The 15,482-nt window shown below is 53.1% G+C and overlaps 1 long non-coding RNA gene across 1 annotated transcript; it reads left to right on the top strand.

The window, feature by feature from the left end:
• The first annotated feature begins 507 nt into the window (after positions 1 to 507).
• Positions 508 to 15,201, top strand: LOC130542113 (uncharacterized). Its single transcript, XR_008956430.1, has 5 exons — positions 508 to 635; positions 12,969 to 13,133; positions 13,795 to 13,987; positions 14,179 to 14,380; positions 14,950 to 15,201. It is a non-coding gene; the product is annotated as an uncharacterized LOC130542113 (long non-coding RNA).
• Positions 15,202 to 15,482: the final 281 nt, after the last annotated feature.

Below are 15,482 nucleotides of genomic sequence, written 5' to 3'. Positions count from 1 at the left end.
ACCCTCCAGCTCCACCCAGGTCGGTGTGATGGTAAGTATTCATCCTTTCTGATGGCTGAGTAATATTCCATTATATATATGATCCACATCTTCTTTATCCATTCATCTGTCCATGGTCATCTGCACTCTTTCCACAGTTTGTCTATTATGGATATTGCTGCTATGAACACTGGGGTGCATGTGTCCCGTCTTCACTACCTCTGTCTCTTTGGGGTAAATCCCCAGTAGTGCAATTGCTGGGACATAGGGTAGCTTTATTTATAACGTCTTGAGGAAACTCCGTACTATTTTCCAGAGTGGCTGTACCGGACTGCATTCTCACAGGGGTGTAAGAGGGTTCCCGTTTCTCCACATCCTCTCCAACATGTATAGTTTCATGTCTTCTTATTTTTAGATATTCGGCCTCGTGTGATATGGCATCTAAAGGGGTTAATATTTGCATTTCCCTGAAGCCAAGTGATATGAAGCATTTATGCATGTATCTTTTGGTCACCAGTACGTCGTCATCAGTGAAATGACTTCCCATTTTAATCCATCTCAAGACCTAAAGCTGAGTAAGGCACTGAAGCTGGATGATGCCATCGGTTGGAATTGTGGAGAATTTCAAAAGATCTCCATGGAGAGCAAGTTTAAAGGTCAGTGTGAAGCTACTAATTGGATCCGGGGAGATCTCTGAAAGTGGGGGTTCCCTGGGATGGGCTGAGGGGGGCCCTCCGATTTTCCTGCTATGAGTCCTTTCTGCAGCCCCAAATGGACAGTTTCCTGCGGTGGGGCAGGCTGAGTCCTCTAGTCGTGCAGAGGTGAGCCCAATGCCTGGTACCTTGGAGGCAGGCAAACGGGGAGGGGACCCTCAGCAGAAGACCCGGGGTTAGGTTAGGCCTCAAGAGACAGCAGGTCCGAACTGCCCAGTGCTCAGAGAACTCCCAGGCTGACTGAGATGAGGGCACAAGGGCGGGTGAGTGTGAGCCTTGGGGTTTGATCCGGAAGGGCTCACAAAGGTCGGGGTTCACCAGCAGGGGCTCTGAGGGGGTGCCCCAGTTCTCTTGCCCTGAATGCTCTATTGTGCCCCAAAACGGTACAGTTTCCTGTGGGCTGCAGGCTGAGTCTTACGGTGGGGCTTGGGTGTCCCCAATCCCCCGGAGTTGGGAGCCAGGATCCTGGGAAGGGGCCCCTCTGTGGCCAAACTAGGGTAAGGGTTAGGGTCCAGGAGCCCGGCAGGGCCAATCTAGCAAGCTGTGCGGCGAGCTCCGTAGAGGGCTGAGATGAGGCCATGGGGGAGGGTGAGCATGGGCCTCAGGGTTGGGGCACGGGGGTTGCCAAAGGTGGGGACGGGCTCCGGGGGCCTCCCCACGTTCTCGTGCCCTGTATGCTCTGTAGCGCCCCAAGGGGCACGGTTTCCTGTGGACTGGCAAGCTGAGTCCTGTGGCGGGGCACAGGTATCCCAATTCCCCGGGGCTGCGGTGTAAGGCTCCTGGGTTGGCCGCCAAACCCGCGGCTGACCTAGGGTTAGGGTTAGGCCCCAGGAGCCCCGCAGGCCCGATCTGCTGTTTGTATGGTGAGCTACACGGGCTGAGGTGAGGTGTGGGGAGGGTGAGCGTGGGCCTCAGGGTTGGGGTGCGGGAGGCCGCCAAAGTTCGCTGGGGGCTCAAGGGGGCCCTCTTGGTTCTCCCGCCCTGAATGCTCTATGGCCTCCCAAGGGGCACGGTTTCCTGCAGGGTGGCAGACTGAGTCCTGCGGTGGGGCTCAGGTGTCCCAAATCCCCGCGGCTGCGGCTCCAGGCTCCTGGGGAGGGGCCCCTCCACAGATGAACTAGGGTTAGTGTTGGGGCCCAGGAACCCCGCAGGCCAGATCTGCCCGCTATGTGGCGAGCTCTGCCATGGGTTGAGGTGAGGGTACGGGGTGGGGTGAGCATGGGCATCAAGGTTGGGGCTTAGGGATCGCCGAAGTTCTCCGGGGGCTCTGGGGGCCCTCCCGGTTCTCCTGCCCTGAATGCTCTACAGCCTCCCAAGGGGCACGGTTTCCTGCGGGGTGGCAGGCTTTGTCCTGCAGTGGGGCTCAGGTGTCCCCAGTCCCCGGGGCTGCGGCCCCGGGCCCCGGGGGAGGGGCCCTCCCTAGCCGACCTAGGGTCAGGACTAGGCACCAGGAACCGGGCAGGACTGATCTGCCGGCTCTGCGACGAGCTTGGTGGCAGGCTGAAGGGAAGGCGCGGGGCGGGATGAGCGTGGGCCTCAGAGTTGGGGTGTAGGGGGCCGCCGAGGATCGCTGGGGGCTCAGGGGGGCCCTACTAGTTCTCCTGCACGGGATGCTCTGTGGCGCCCCAAGGGGCATGGTTTCCTGAGGGGTGGCAGGCTGAGTCCCGTGGTGGGGCTCAGGTGTACCCAATCCCCGGGATTAGGGTACGGATTAGGGTACGGGTTAGGGTTAGTGTACGGGTTACGGTTAGTGTTCGGGTGAGGGTAGGGGTTAGGGTTAGGGTAAGGTGAGGTTACGGGTTAGGGTTGGCTTTAGGGGTTACAGGTTAGGGGTTATGGGTTAGGGTACGGATTAGGGTTTAGGGTAAGGGTTAGGGTTTAGGGTTTGGGTTTAGGGTACGGGTTAGGGTTAGGGTACAGGTTAGGGTATGGGTTAGGGTTAGGGTACGCGTTAGGGTACAGTTTAGGGACGGGTTAGGGTACGGTTTAGGGTGCAGGTTAGGGTTAGGATATGGGTTAAGGTTAGGGTATGGGTTAGGGTTACGGTACGGGTTAGGTTACGGTTTAGGATTAGGGTTAGGGTACGGGTTAGGGTTAGGGTATGGATTAGGGTATGGGTTAGGGTTAGGGTATGGGTTATTGTTAGGGTTACGTTTTGTGTTAGGGATAGGGTACGGGTTTGGGTTTGGGTGTGGTTTAGGGTATGGGTTAGGATACGGGTTAGGTTTAGGTTAGGGTTAGGGTTAGGGTACGGTTTAGGGAACGGGTTAGGTTTAGGGTACGGTTTAGGGTTAGGGTATGGGTTAGGGTACAGGTAAGGTTACAAGTTAGGGTTAGGGTTCGGGTTAGGGTATGGGTTAGGGTCCGGGTTAGGGATAGGGTACGGGTTAGGGTATGGGTAAAGGTACGGGATAGGCTGCGGGTTAGTGTTAAGGCAGGGTACTGGTTAGGGTTAGGGTTTAGGGTTAGGGTTAGTATACGGGTAGTGTTAGGCTACAGGTTAGTGTACGGGTTAGGGTACGGGTTAGGTTCAGGGTTTAGGGTTTAGGGTTAGGGTACGAGTTAGGGTATGGTTTAGGGATAGTGTTAGGGTATGGGTTTGGGTTAGGGATAGGGTACGGATTAGGGTACGTGTTAGGGTTAGGGTACAGGATAGGGCATATGTTAGGGTTAGAATACGGGTTAGGGTATAGGTTAGAGTACAGTTTAGGGTTAGGGTTAGGGTACGGGTTAGGGTTAGGGTACGGGTTATGGGTAGGTTTAGGGGAAGGTGTAGGGTTGGGGGTAGGGTTAGGTTTAGGGGTTAGGGTTAGAGTTTAGGTTAGGGTTTAGGGTTAGGGTTAGGGTTAGGGTTAGACCCCAGGAGGCCAGCAGGCCTGATCCGCCGGCTCTGCGGTGAGCGGTGGGAAGGGCTGAGGTGAGGGTGCTGGCGATGGGAGCGTGGGTCTCAGCGTTTTGGCGTGGGGGGCCTTCGAAGGTCGTCGGTGGCTCGGAGGGCCCTGCCCGTTCTCGCACCCTGAATGAATGGCGGTACCCCTAGCGGCTCGGGTGCCAGCGGGGCAGCAGGGTGAGTTCGGTGCTGAGGCTCGGGGGTCCCCAATCCCCAGCGTTCAGCGCCAGTCTCCTTGAGAGGGGCCCCTCGGGGGCCAAACTAGGGTTAGGGATTGCCCCCAGGAGGCTGGCAGGCCCGATCCGCCAGCTGTGCAGTGAGCAGAGGGGCGGGCCGAGGTGAGGGCGCTGGCGAGTGGGAGCATGGGCCAAAGCATTTTGACTCAGGGGCATTCAGAGTTTGCCGGGGTCTCGGAGGGCCCTGCTTGTTCCTCCGCCCTGAATGACTGGCGGAGCCCCTAGCGGCCCAGGTGGCAGCAGGGCAGCAGGGTGAGTCTGGTGCTGGGGCGCGGGGGTCGCCAATCCCCGGCTTTGTGGCGCAGGCCCTTTGGGAGGGGCCCCTTGTGGGCTGACCTAGGGTTAGTGTTAGCCCCTAGGAGGCCGGCAGGTCCTATCTGCCCACTGTGCGTCGAGCGGAGGGGCGGGCCCTGGTGAGGGCGCTGGTGAGCGGGAGCCTGGGCCCAAGCGTTTTGGCACGGGTCCCTTTGAAGGACGCTGGGGGCTCGGATCGCCCTGCACGTTCCTCCACCCTGAATGACCAGTGGCGCCACTGGCGGCCCGGGTGGTTGCGGGGTGGCAGGGTAAGTCCGGCACTGGGGCTCGGGGGTCGCAAATCCCCAGCGTTGCGGCGCCAGGCCCCTTGGAAGGGGCCACTTGGGGGCCGACCTAGGGTTAGCCCCCAGAAGGCCGGCAGGCCCGATCCGCTGCTGTGCGGCGAGCGGATGGGCGGGCCGAGGTGAGGGCGCTGGCGAGCGGGAGCGTGGGCCCCAGCGTTTTGGCACAGGCTGCTATCAAAAGTCGCCGAGGGCTCAGAGGGCCCTGCCCATTCTCCCGCCCTGAAGGATCAGCGGCGCCCTAGGGGCCCGGGTGTCGGCGGGGCATAAGAGTGAGTCCAGCGTTGCAACTCGGTCGTCCCCAATCCCCGGCGTTGCGGCGCCAGGCCCCTTGGGAGGGACCCCTCTTGGGCCGATCTAGGGTTAGGGTTAGCCCCCAGGAGGCTGGCAGGCCCGATCCGCTGCTGTGCGGGGAGCGGAGGGGCGGGCCGAGGTGAGGGCGCTGGCGAGCAGGAGCCTGGGCCCCAGCGTTTTAGCGCGGGCTGCTATCGAAGGTCGCCGAGGGCTCGGAGGGCCCTGCCCATTCTCCCACCCTGAATGAACGACGGCAGCCCTAGCAGCCTGGGTGGCGGCGGGGCGGCAGGGTAATTCCGGTGCTGAGGCTCGGGGGTCCCCAATCCCCGGCGTTGCGGCAGCAGGCCCCTTCAGATGGGCCCCTCTGGGGCCAACGTAGGGTTAGAGTTACCCCAGGAGGCCGGTAGGCCGGATCCACCGACTCAGCGGTGAGCGGAGGGGCGGGCCGAGTTGAGGGCGCTGGTGAGCACGAGCTTGGGACCCAGCGTTTTGGTGCGGATGACCTTCGAAAGTCGCCAGAGTCTCGAGGGCCCTGCCCGTTTACCAACCCTGAATGACCGGCGATGCCCCAGCGGGCCTGGTGTGGGCTTGGCGGCAGGGTGATTCCGGCGCTGCTGCTCGGGGGTCCCCAATCCCCTGAGTTCGGTGCCAGGCCCCTTGGGAGGGGCCCCTTGGGGGCCGACCAAGGGTTAGAGTTAGCTCCCAGGAGGCCGTCAGGCCCAATACTCCGGCTAGGCCGCGAGCGGAGGGGCGGGCCGAGGTTAAGGCGCTGGCGAGCAAAAGCATGGGCCCTGGTGTTTTGGCACAACGGGCCTTTGAAGATCACCGGGGCCTCGGAGGGCCCTGCCCGTTCTCCCGCCCTGAATGAAAGGCAGCACCCCTAGCGGCCTGAGTGGCGGCGGGGCTGCAGGGTGAGTCCGACGCTGGGAGAAGGTCGGCAGGCCTGATCTGCCGGCTGTGCAGCAAGCAGAGGGGCGGGCCAAGGTGAGGGTGCTGGCGAGAGGGAGTATGGGCCCAAGCGTTTTGGCGTGGGAGGCCTTCGAACGTCACTGGGGGCTCGGAGGGCCCTGCCCCTCCTCACGCCCTGAATGACTGGAGGCGCCCCTAGCGGCCCGAGTGGCGGCGGGGCAGCAGGGTGAGTCCGGCGCTGGGGCTCGGGGGTCCCCAATCCCCAGCGTTGCAACGCCAGGCCCCTTGGGAGGGGCCCCTCCGGGGCCGACCTAGGGTAAAGGTTAGCCCCTGGAGGCTGGCAGGCACTATCCGCCGTCTGGGGCGAGCAGAGGCGCGAAGATCAGGGCTCTGGCGAGCGGGAGAGTGGGCCCCAGCTTTTTGGCGCTGGGGGCCTTCGAAGGTTACCAGGGCAGGGAGGGCCCTGCCTGTTCTCCCACCCTGAATGATCGGCGGTGCCCTAGTGGCCCGGGTGTCGGCGGGGCGGAAGGGTGAGTCCAGCGTTGCAACTCGGGGGTCCCCAATCCCCGGCGTTTGGCGGCAGTCTCTTTGGGAGGGGCCCCTCGGGGGCCGACCTAGGGTTAGGGTTAGCCCCCAGGAGGCCGGCAGCCCCGATTCGCCAGCTGTGCAGTGAGCGGAGGGCGGGCCGAAGTGAGGGCGCAGGTTAGCGGGAGCATGGGCCCCATCATTTTGGCGCGGGGGTCCTCCGAAGGTCGCTGGGGGCTCCTAGGGCCCTGCCCGTTCTCCCGCCCTGAATGACCAGCAGTGCCCCTAGCGGCCCGGGTGGCGGCAGTGCGGCAGGGTGAGTCCGGCGCTGTGGCTCGGAGGTCCACAATCCCCAGCATTCCCGCGCCAGACCCCTTGGGAGTGGCCCCTCTTGGGCCGATCTTGGGTTAGGGTTAGCTCCCAGGAGGCCGGCAGGCCCGATACGCCGGCTAGATGGCGAGCGGAGGGATGGGCTGAAGTAAAGGTGCTGGCGAGCGGGAGCGTGGGCCCCCGCGATTTGGCGCGGGGGTCCTTCAAAGTTAACTGGGGGCTCAGAGGGCCCTGCCCCTTCTCCCGCCCTGAATGACCGGCAGCACACCTAGCGGCCCGGGTGGTGGCACGGCGGCAGGGTTAGTCCGGTGTGAGGCTCGAGGGTCCCCAATCCCCAGCGTTGCAGCGCCAGGCTCCTTGGGATGGGTCCCTCTGGGGCTGGCCTAGGGTTAGGGTTAGCCTCCAGGACGCCAGCAAGCCCGATCCGCGGCTGTGCGGCTCCCGGAGTGTTGGGCCGAGGTGAGGGCGCTGGCGAGCCTGAGCAATAGCACAAGCTTGTTTGTGCGGGTGCCTTTGAAGGTCGGAGGTGGCTCGGAGGGCCCTGCCCTTTCTCCCACCCTGAATGACCGGCGGCGCCCCTAGTGGCTCGGGTGGCAGAGGGGCAGCAGGGTGAGTCCCGCGCTGGGGCTCTGGGGTCCCCAATCCCTGGCATTGTGGTGCCAGGCCCCTTGGGAGGGGCCTCTCGGGGGCCAACCTAGGGTTAGGGTTAGCCCCCAGGAGGCTGGCAGGCCCGAACCGCCGGCTGTGCGAAGAGTGGAGCACAGGCCCAGGTGAACGCGCTGGCAAACTGGAGCGTGGGCCCCAGCGTTTTGGTGCCGGGGGCCTTTGAAAGTCGCCGTGGGCATGGTGAGCCTTGCCCGTTCTCCCGCCCTGAATGAACGGCGATACCCCTAGCGGCTCGTGTACCAGCGGTGCGGCAGGGTGAGTCCGGTGCTGTGGCTTGGGGGTCCCCAATCCCTGGCGTTGTGGCAGCAGGCCCCTTCGGAGGGGCCCCTCTGGGGCCGACCTAGGGTTAGAGTTAGCCCCCAGGAGGCTGTCAGGCCCAATCCGCCAGCTGTGTGGAGAGCGCAGAGCGGAGGGGCGGGCCGAGGTGAGGGTGCTGGAAAGCTCCAGCGTGGGCCCCAGTGTTTTGGCGCAGATGGCCTTCAAAATTCACCGGAGTCTTGAGGGCCCTGCCCTTTCTCCCACCCTGAATGACCAGCGACGCACCAGCGGGCCCGATGTCAGTGGGGCGGCAGGGTGAGTCCGGCACTCACGTAGACGTGAGTTGAAAGATGGCTTTGATACAATTTTTTTTTTAAGTTTTTTTTTAATATTATGTTAGTCACCATACAGTACATCCCGGGTTTCCAATGTAAAGTTCGATGATTCATTAGTTGCGTATGACACCCAAGGCACCATGCAATACGTGCCCTCCTTACTACCCATCACCAGTCTATCCCAGTCCCCCACCGCAATCCTCTCTGAAGCCCTCAGTTTGTTTCTCAGAGTCCATGGTCTCTCATGCTTCATTCCCCCTTCTGATTACCCCCCTTTCTTTATCCCTTTCTTCCCCTACTGATCATTCTAGTTCTTATGTTCCATAGATGAGAGAAATCAAATGATAATTGTCTTTCTCTGCTTGACTTATTTCACTTAGCATTATCTCCTCCAGTGCCGTCCATGTTGCAGCAAATGTTGAGAACTCGTTCTTTCTGTTACCTGAGTAATACGCCATTGTATATATGGACCACAACTTCTTACTCCAGTCATCTCTTGAAGGGCATGTCGGTTCCTTCCACGATTTAGCTATTGTGGACATTGCTGCTATGAACATTGGGGTGCATATGGCCCTTCTCTTCACCACGTCTGTATCTTTGAGGTAAATACCCAGTAGTGCAATGGCTGGATCATAGGGTAGCTCAACTTTTAACTTTTTAAGGGACCTCCACACTGTTTTCCAGAGTGGCTGTACCAACTTGCATTCCCACCAACAGTGTGGGAGGGATCCGCTTTCTCCACATCCTCTCCAACAATTGTTGTTTCTTGCCTTGTCTATTTTTGCCATTCTAACTGGCATAAGGTATTATCTCAGTGTGGTTTTGATTTGAATTTCCCTGAATGCTAATGATTTTGAACATTTTTTCATGTGTCTGTTAGCCATTTGTACATCTTCATTGGAAAAGTGTCTGTTCACATCTTCTTCCCATATTATAATTTGCTTATTTTTTTCTTGTGTATTGAGTTTGAGGAGTTCTTTGTAGACCTTGAATACCAGTCTTTTATCTATAGTGTCATTTACAAATAAATTCTCCCATTCCGTGGGCTGGTGCTTAGTTTTTTTTACTGTTTCCTTGGCAGTGCAGAAGCTTTTTGTCTTGATGAAGCCCCACAAATTCGTTTTATCTTCTGTCTCTCTTGCCTTTGGATATGTGTCATGAAAAAGTTTACTTTGGCCGATCTCGTATAGGTTGCTGCCTATGTTCTCCTCTAGGATTTTGATGGATTCCTGTCTCACTTCGAGGTCTTTCATCCATTTGGAGTTTATTTTTGTGTATGGTGTGAGTGAGTGGTCATGTTTCATTCTTTTGCATGTAGCTGTCCAATTTTCCCAGCACCATTTATTGAAGAGACTGTCTTTTTCCCACCGGATGTTTTTTCCTGCTTTATCAAAGATTAGTTGCCCAAAGAGCTGAAGGTCCATTTCTGGGTTCTCTATTCTGTTCCATTGGTCTATGTGTCTGTTCTTGTACATGCTGTCTTTGTGATCACAGCTTTGTAGTACAGCTCGAAATCCGGCATTATGATGCCCTCAGCTTTGTTTTTCCTTATCAACAGTTCCTTGGAGATTTGGGGCCTTTTCTGGTTCCATACAAATTTAAGGACTATTTGTTCCAGTTCTTTGAAAAATGTCATCGGTATTTTGATCAGGATAGCATTGAATGTGTAGATTGCTCTGGATAGCATGGACATTTTAACTATGTTAGTTCTTCTGATCCATGAGCATGGAATATTATTCCATCTTTTCTTGTCTTCCTCAATGTCTTTCAAGAGTGATTTGTAGTTTTAGAATACAGATCCTTTAAGTCTCGGTTAACTTAATGCAAAGGTAACGTATGGTTTTTGGTGCTCTTGCAAATGGGATGGATTCCCTAATTTCTCTTTCTTCAGTCGCATTATTTGTTTATAGAAATGCAACTGATTTCTGAGCATTGATTTTGTATCCTGCCACATTGTTCTTTCTTAAAGACTGGTTAATGGCCCTTTCCTTATGCTTTCATTCCCACTCGGAAACATGCATCCATCATCGTGACAGACGTTAGGATTCGGAGGACCCTTTCCATACCCTCTTCTTACTGAGAGTTACGTCTATGGCAGTTTAATTAATGTTCAACACACATACTGGGAAACACTGGTGCCTTCACTAATCGATGTTGCTGTCTCTCTGCACAAACTTGGTTCGCTGAATTAAATAATGGCACTTTCTTTTCCTTTTCACAAAACCTTTTCAAACGGCTTTCCTCCTCATGACAGATGTGAGTTGAGAGATGCTTTCTGTGTAGTGTTCTTAAGTAGTTAAACGAAGGGCATTATCTTGATGCTTGCAGACCCCATTTTGCATAATGCTCCCAATCCATGACACCAGATGTGAGGTGCAAGATGCTTTTATATAGAGTGTTCTCTCCTAGCGTAAAGCAGGTGACACCTTACTTATGCATTCATGGACACTTTTGAAAAACTTGCCACCTTCCTAAGAGAAGACTTGACTTGGACAATGGTGTCTATTCGGTGTTCTGACTGAGATTTGTGAAAATTGCCCTTAAGGTTCATCACACTTTTTGGAAAACTTGGGTGTGTTCATTGGTCCTCATGTTGGTTTGATGTTGCCTTCTATCAACTTCTTCTCACAACTACTTAGATAGGACCTCTCCTTCTGCTTTCACTTGCACTTCTGCAAGTACTTCTTCTTCATTACAGAAGATGTGAATTGGAAGATCTTTTCCCAAGGGTGTCCTTACCTGAGCATACAGCATGTTCCTTACGTTTTCATACACACTTTTGGAACATACATCCATCCTCATGAACGTAGATATGATTTGGAATGTTGTCTCTAGATGGTGCTCTTTCACATCTATGGCAGTTCCCTTAAGGTTCAACACATGTAATGGGAAACCCTGCTCTCTTCACTGATCAATGTTGCCGTCTCTCTACCCAAACTTGGTTCTCTGAACTGACTGATGGCACTTTCTTTTCGTGTTCACACAACCTTTTCTAATGGCTTTCCTCCTTTTCTTTGGAAATTTTGTTTGGAAATTTTAATATGCCTTTCTTAATATTTGATAGAGCAGACAAAACTCGGTCACAAATGTGACCTAATTGACGTCTATGGAACATTCGATAATAAGTGCAGAATACATTATTTTCCAGCGGTCATAGACTATTTACCCAAACAGATGATATGTTGGACCATGAATCATGTCTACATTTTAAAATACTGAAAATAACTAGATTCTATTCTTAGGCCTCCAAGGAATAGAGCCCTAGTCCTCATCAAAAGAAGACCAGGCAGTCCCTCTATGTTTAAAAATTCAATGTAACTTTGCTGCATATCTTAAGGGTCAGAGAGGGGATTGCAGTGGATATTTGCCACCTTTTCTACATCAGGGCTCACACACAATGGCCCTTTGTCTCTGAAGAACACTGACTATCCTAACGTAGACAGGAGTTAAGCCTCCTATCAGAGTTCTGCATGTGCCAGCCACACCTGGCAGTCTTGGCCTGGGCCCACCACCACCTCCCTCCAGCTTTCCTTCTTGGTGGCATTGAGTTAAGGGAGTCAACATAGCCATATGGAGATGGGAGCTCCCCTCTCCTAGTGATGATGGTGCTATTGTCCCCACCAGTCTATCAACATGATTTCTGAGAGAATTACGACACAATAGCAGCTTCTTGACCTTCCTTAAGGTTTAAAAATCATCTTGTGAGTCATCTTTTCAAAAAACGGTTTCACCATGTGTCCTTTTCTCTGGAAAAGAAATAGACCCAATGGTAATTATGGCTCCTGAGCACCTGCTCTTGGGAGATTGCATAGTGGCTCTGTTTAGCATTCTCCCTCTTAAACTTCTCAACTAGGGTGTATATAGAATGAGTCCTATTTCCTAGATGGATAGACAAGGGCTCAGAGATTATATGAATTACAGAGGATTTTAGTGTCAGAAACCTAAGTGGGATCTCCAAACTGACTCCAAAACCCTTGTTCTTCCATACAGGGTACCATTTCGCTCTTACCTCTGGTCTTGTTGATCTGGAAACCTAGGAAGTATTAGGATTTTCTTGTTGTGTGGCCAAATGGAACGAATTCGGCTGCCTTTTCACCTCTGCCCATCATGACCATGAAGATAATTATCTCAGTGGAGGACCTTTGAGTAAGAGACTTAAAGATCCCTTAGAATAGAGATACTATACTATTTTTCTGATATTAAAGTGCCTGAAAGAACTATCCTTTTTTAATTGATGGAAGCTCTTGGTGGAAAGGTCGGAAAGACTATTTGAAAACACTCAGCCTCTTCTACAGAGTGAGACAATGCCTCTAAAGATTGCTAAAATATTCCCTTACCTCTGATTATTTACTTCCCAACTATCGCAGTGTTTCTATGTTAGGATTACGATTTCCATGAGGCAAAAGTTGTGGAGAAAGAACTTAGTGTATCCAGGGGCACTTTCGTATTGTGACAGTGAGCTATTCTGTTGTATTCTGTAGTCCAAGGGAATGGTGCCAGACATCTCTAAGATGTCTAAAATTCTGACTGTAAATGATTTCTATGCTTCAGAGATTTGGGCAGGACAAGGGAGGAGTCCAGAGACCGTGAACGCCTCTGTTACCTGTGTTGACCATGGAGCAGGTAACCTTCTGTAGGGGTCCTTTTGATGTCTCTGAGTTATGGGAAAGGTGCTTTCATCTCAAGCTCCTCCATTTGGTAGTGGTGATAAGGATAAGAGTAATTTTTATGTCATACCATCTGTGGGCCCTGATCTTGACCTCCTAGGGAAACCCTCCTTTATCATTTCACGCAGCTCAAAATGACCGGGCAAACCCTCAAAGCATGGGCCCTATTTCTGCCCCCAGCACATATTGTCCATCTGTTTCAAAAAGAAAAAAGAGAACAAAAAAATACCCTTGCCAACATCAAGGTGAGAACACAAAAGAACTTCTCTGTCCCCCGTAAGATTAAAGTCATACCAACTTGTACATACTGAAAAGATAAGAAAAGTCTGTCACTTTCTGGAATCTTCTGCCTCATCGTGATGGGTAACTGTACCTAACACAGAACAGAACAAATATATAACCCTGCCCTAAATGTTCCTTCCCTGGAGCACTCCCTTCTTTGTGAAGACTGTGTCTCCCAGGCATCTGACCTGACTTGGGTTTGAATAAAACTCTCTTCATTTCTCTCTAAAATGTTTTAAAATGTTCCTTCCTTTAGTGTTGACAATAACACTATGTTTTCTTTTCAAGTGAAAAATAAATGTTCCTGGTTCACAACCGTGACAGCACAGAAGGCCGGCTGTTCCTCCTGGCCCCTACCCTGCAGAACCAAGCATGTGTATATAGATTGCAGCACAAATGGGCTCATCCTAGAAGGATGCTTTGAAGGTCTGGGAAGCACTATCCACTCCATGGGTGAGACAAGAAGGCAAAGCTATTCCCGCTTGGAGCATTCCTTTTGGGGCTTAAAATTGCCTTGGACATGCATGAAAGCATTGCCATTTCCTAAAGCCCAAAGCTGGAACAGTCTGAGAGCAGCTGACCTAGCCAGAATCCAGGCACACACCTGTAGTAAGGGTTGGTGCAGAAGGGAAGGGGCAGGGCTCTGAGGGTGTTCTGCAGCTAGAGGGGTCCGTGGAAGGGGCAGTGTATGTGTGTGTGTGTGTGTGTGTGCTTGGGGCCCTGCCTGTGATCACAGTCATGCCTGCGCTGGGCATTGAGCCAAGGAGGCAGGTCTTGGACCCCTTGCATTCCCAGAGTTGTGAGTCATGGGGCCAGTTGCCCCGCATTCAAGGGGCTGGAAACCGCACACTCCCAAACCAATCACCCCATGGGGGTGGAGCTACGTCTCTGTGGGCAAACCCAGAGCAGACCTAGGATGCAGACTGGGACCCAGGGAAGGGGAGCTCTGAGAGATTCAAAGTGTGGAGTTCCTGGCTGAGTGAATGCATGCTGTGTGCCTGTGTGGGGCATGGTCTGGGAGTAGGGGCACCCCGGGTGAGAGGTGGGGTTCTGGAAGGGCATGTGGAGGGAGTTCATTTGGAGATTCAGTTGAGTTTTCTTTTTCCCTTGATAGTCTCTTCTGCCTACTCTCTGTCAACTGGCCTTACATAGCAAACCCATGGACTCCAGGGCACCTGCTCAGCAGAGCTTTTGTGGTATTGGTCGCAGACATTCCAGGGTTTCACTTGTTCCCCAGCAAGAGCGAGAGTAAGGACCGCACGGTCCCCAACTTCAGTGCGGTGCCCCTGTCCCCCGACACAGTGCAGGTAATGGACCTTGAGCAGTTCCCCAAGTTCAGCAGGGTGTTCCCTGTTCCTTCAGGCACATGTGTGGCACTAGGAAACCCCAGAGCCGTTACCCAACTTCAGCATTGTGCTGCCTGTTCCCTGGGAATGGTGGCAATGGGTTGGAAGATAATTACTACTAAAAGACAAGTCTGTGTTTCCCCTTCTCCCAGAAACTGCAGCAGACATGCTGGTTTTAGGTCCGAGGAGCTGCCTTCTCCCCACCTGACAACACTTCTCTTCTCTGGCTCCGCGAGACCTGAGGTTTTGAACGTCTGCATCTGAGTCAGTGAGGCAGCTTGACACAGGACACCAGCATTCAGAGAAAGCGGCAGGTCCATTTGGAGAAATGTCATATCCACGTCAGGACTGGAGGTAACACCTCTCATTAACCCACTATCTCCTGGGCTTTTCTCTTTTCTCTAGTTGAGCCATGAAGTAAAACTTAAGTAATAGTTGTCAGCGTTCTGAATTTGGTGAAGGAGGTACTTAGTTTCTGAGCTTAGAGCACTTTGCAGGGGATCCCATTTTCTCTGTTCATTGACTGCTTATGAATGTATTTTGAACAGCTGTTTCCTAGAAACACTCTTTCATTAGAAAGGGAAGGTTAGATTTACTCTTTGTGTATTTTTAAGATATATATCTAACAGTGTTTATTCAGTTGGGCCTACGATATGGGTGAGTGGCCACCATTTAGGGTTAGATGGCTTTTTGTCGTCAGATACAGATATGGATGATGTCTTGTCATTTGTCAAAGGTGATGTTTCATCACTGATTAGTCTTTTCATCCCAAGAATTACAATGAGGGTCGAGGGAAAATTCAAAATTATTCAAAGCAGTCTTTTCCTGTTTAAAAGTTAAGCTTGACTATCTAGCTTTACTAGATGTATCAACTCAATATTTTGAGGTGCCATATTCTCTCTGTCATTTCTTTGGTGGTGCAGTCAGAAGGAGAGTCTTTGGGAATTCCCTTGGATAGAGTCATGCTGGTGGCTTCAAGGGGCCTGGTGACGGGAGCCCTGGGCTGAGTTCTGGAACTACTTGCTTGACGCTGGGTGAGTCAGGTTATCCCACAGAGTTTCTGCTTCCTCCCTATGAGATTGCTGGAAGGTGAAATAAGTCAAGCAGAGAAAAGCAATTTTGATACGGATTCACTCATTTATGGAACAGGAGAAATAGGGAGCTCAGTAGGAGAAGGAAGGGAAGAATGAAGGGTGGGGTAAACAGAAGGGGGAATGAACCATGACAGACTATGGACTCTGGGAAACAAACTGAGGGCTTCAGAGGGGTTTGGTGGGGGATTGGGATAGGCCGGTGATGGGTATTAAGGAGGGCACATATTGCATGGAGCCCTGGGTGTTGTACGCAAACAATGAATCATGGAACACTACATCAAAAACTAAGGATGTAGTGTATGGTGACTAACATAACATAATAAAAAAAATTTAAAAAAGAAAATAAAGAAATTGATGGAAGG

Source organism: Ursus arctos, unplaced genomic scaffold (genome assembly GCF_023065955.2).
Source record: "Ursus arctos isolate Adak ecotype North America unplaced genomic scaffold, UrsArc2.0 scaffold_3, whole genome shotgun sequence".
Classification (NCBI taxonomy): domain Eukaryota; kingdom Metazoa; phylum Chordata; class Mammalia; order Carnivora; family Ursidae; genus Ursus; species Ursus arctos.
The sequence above is the reverse complement of the archived record's forward strand: the minus strand, read 5'-3'. Positions and strand labels throughout refer to the sequence as shown.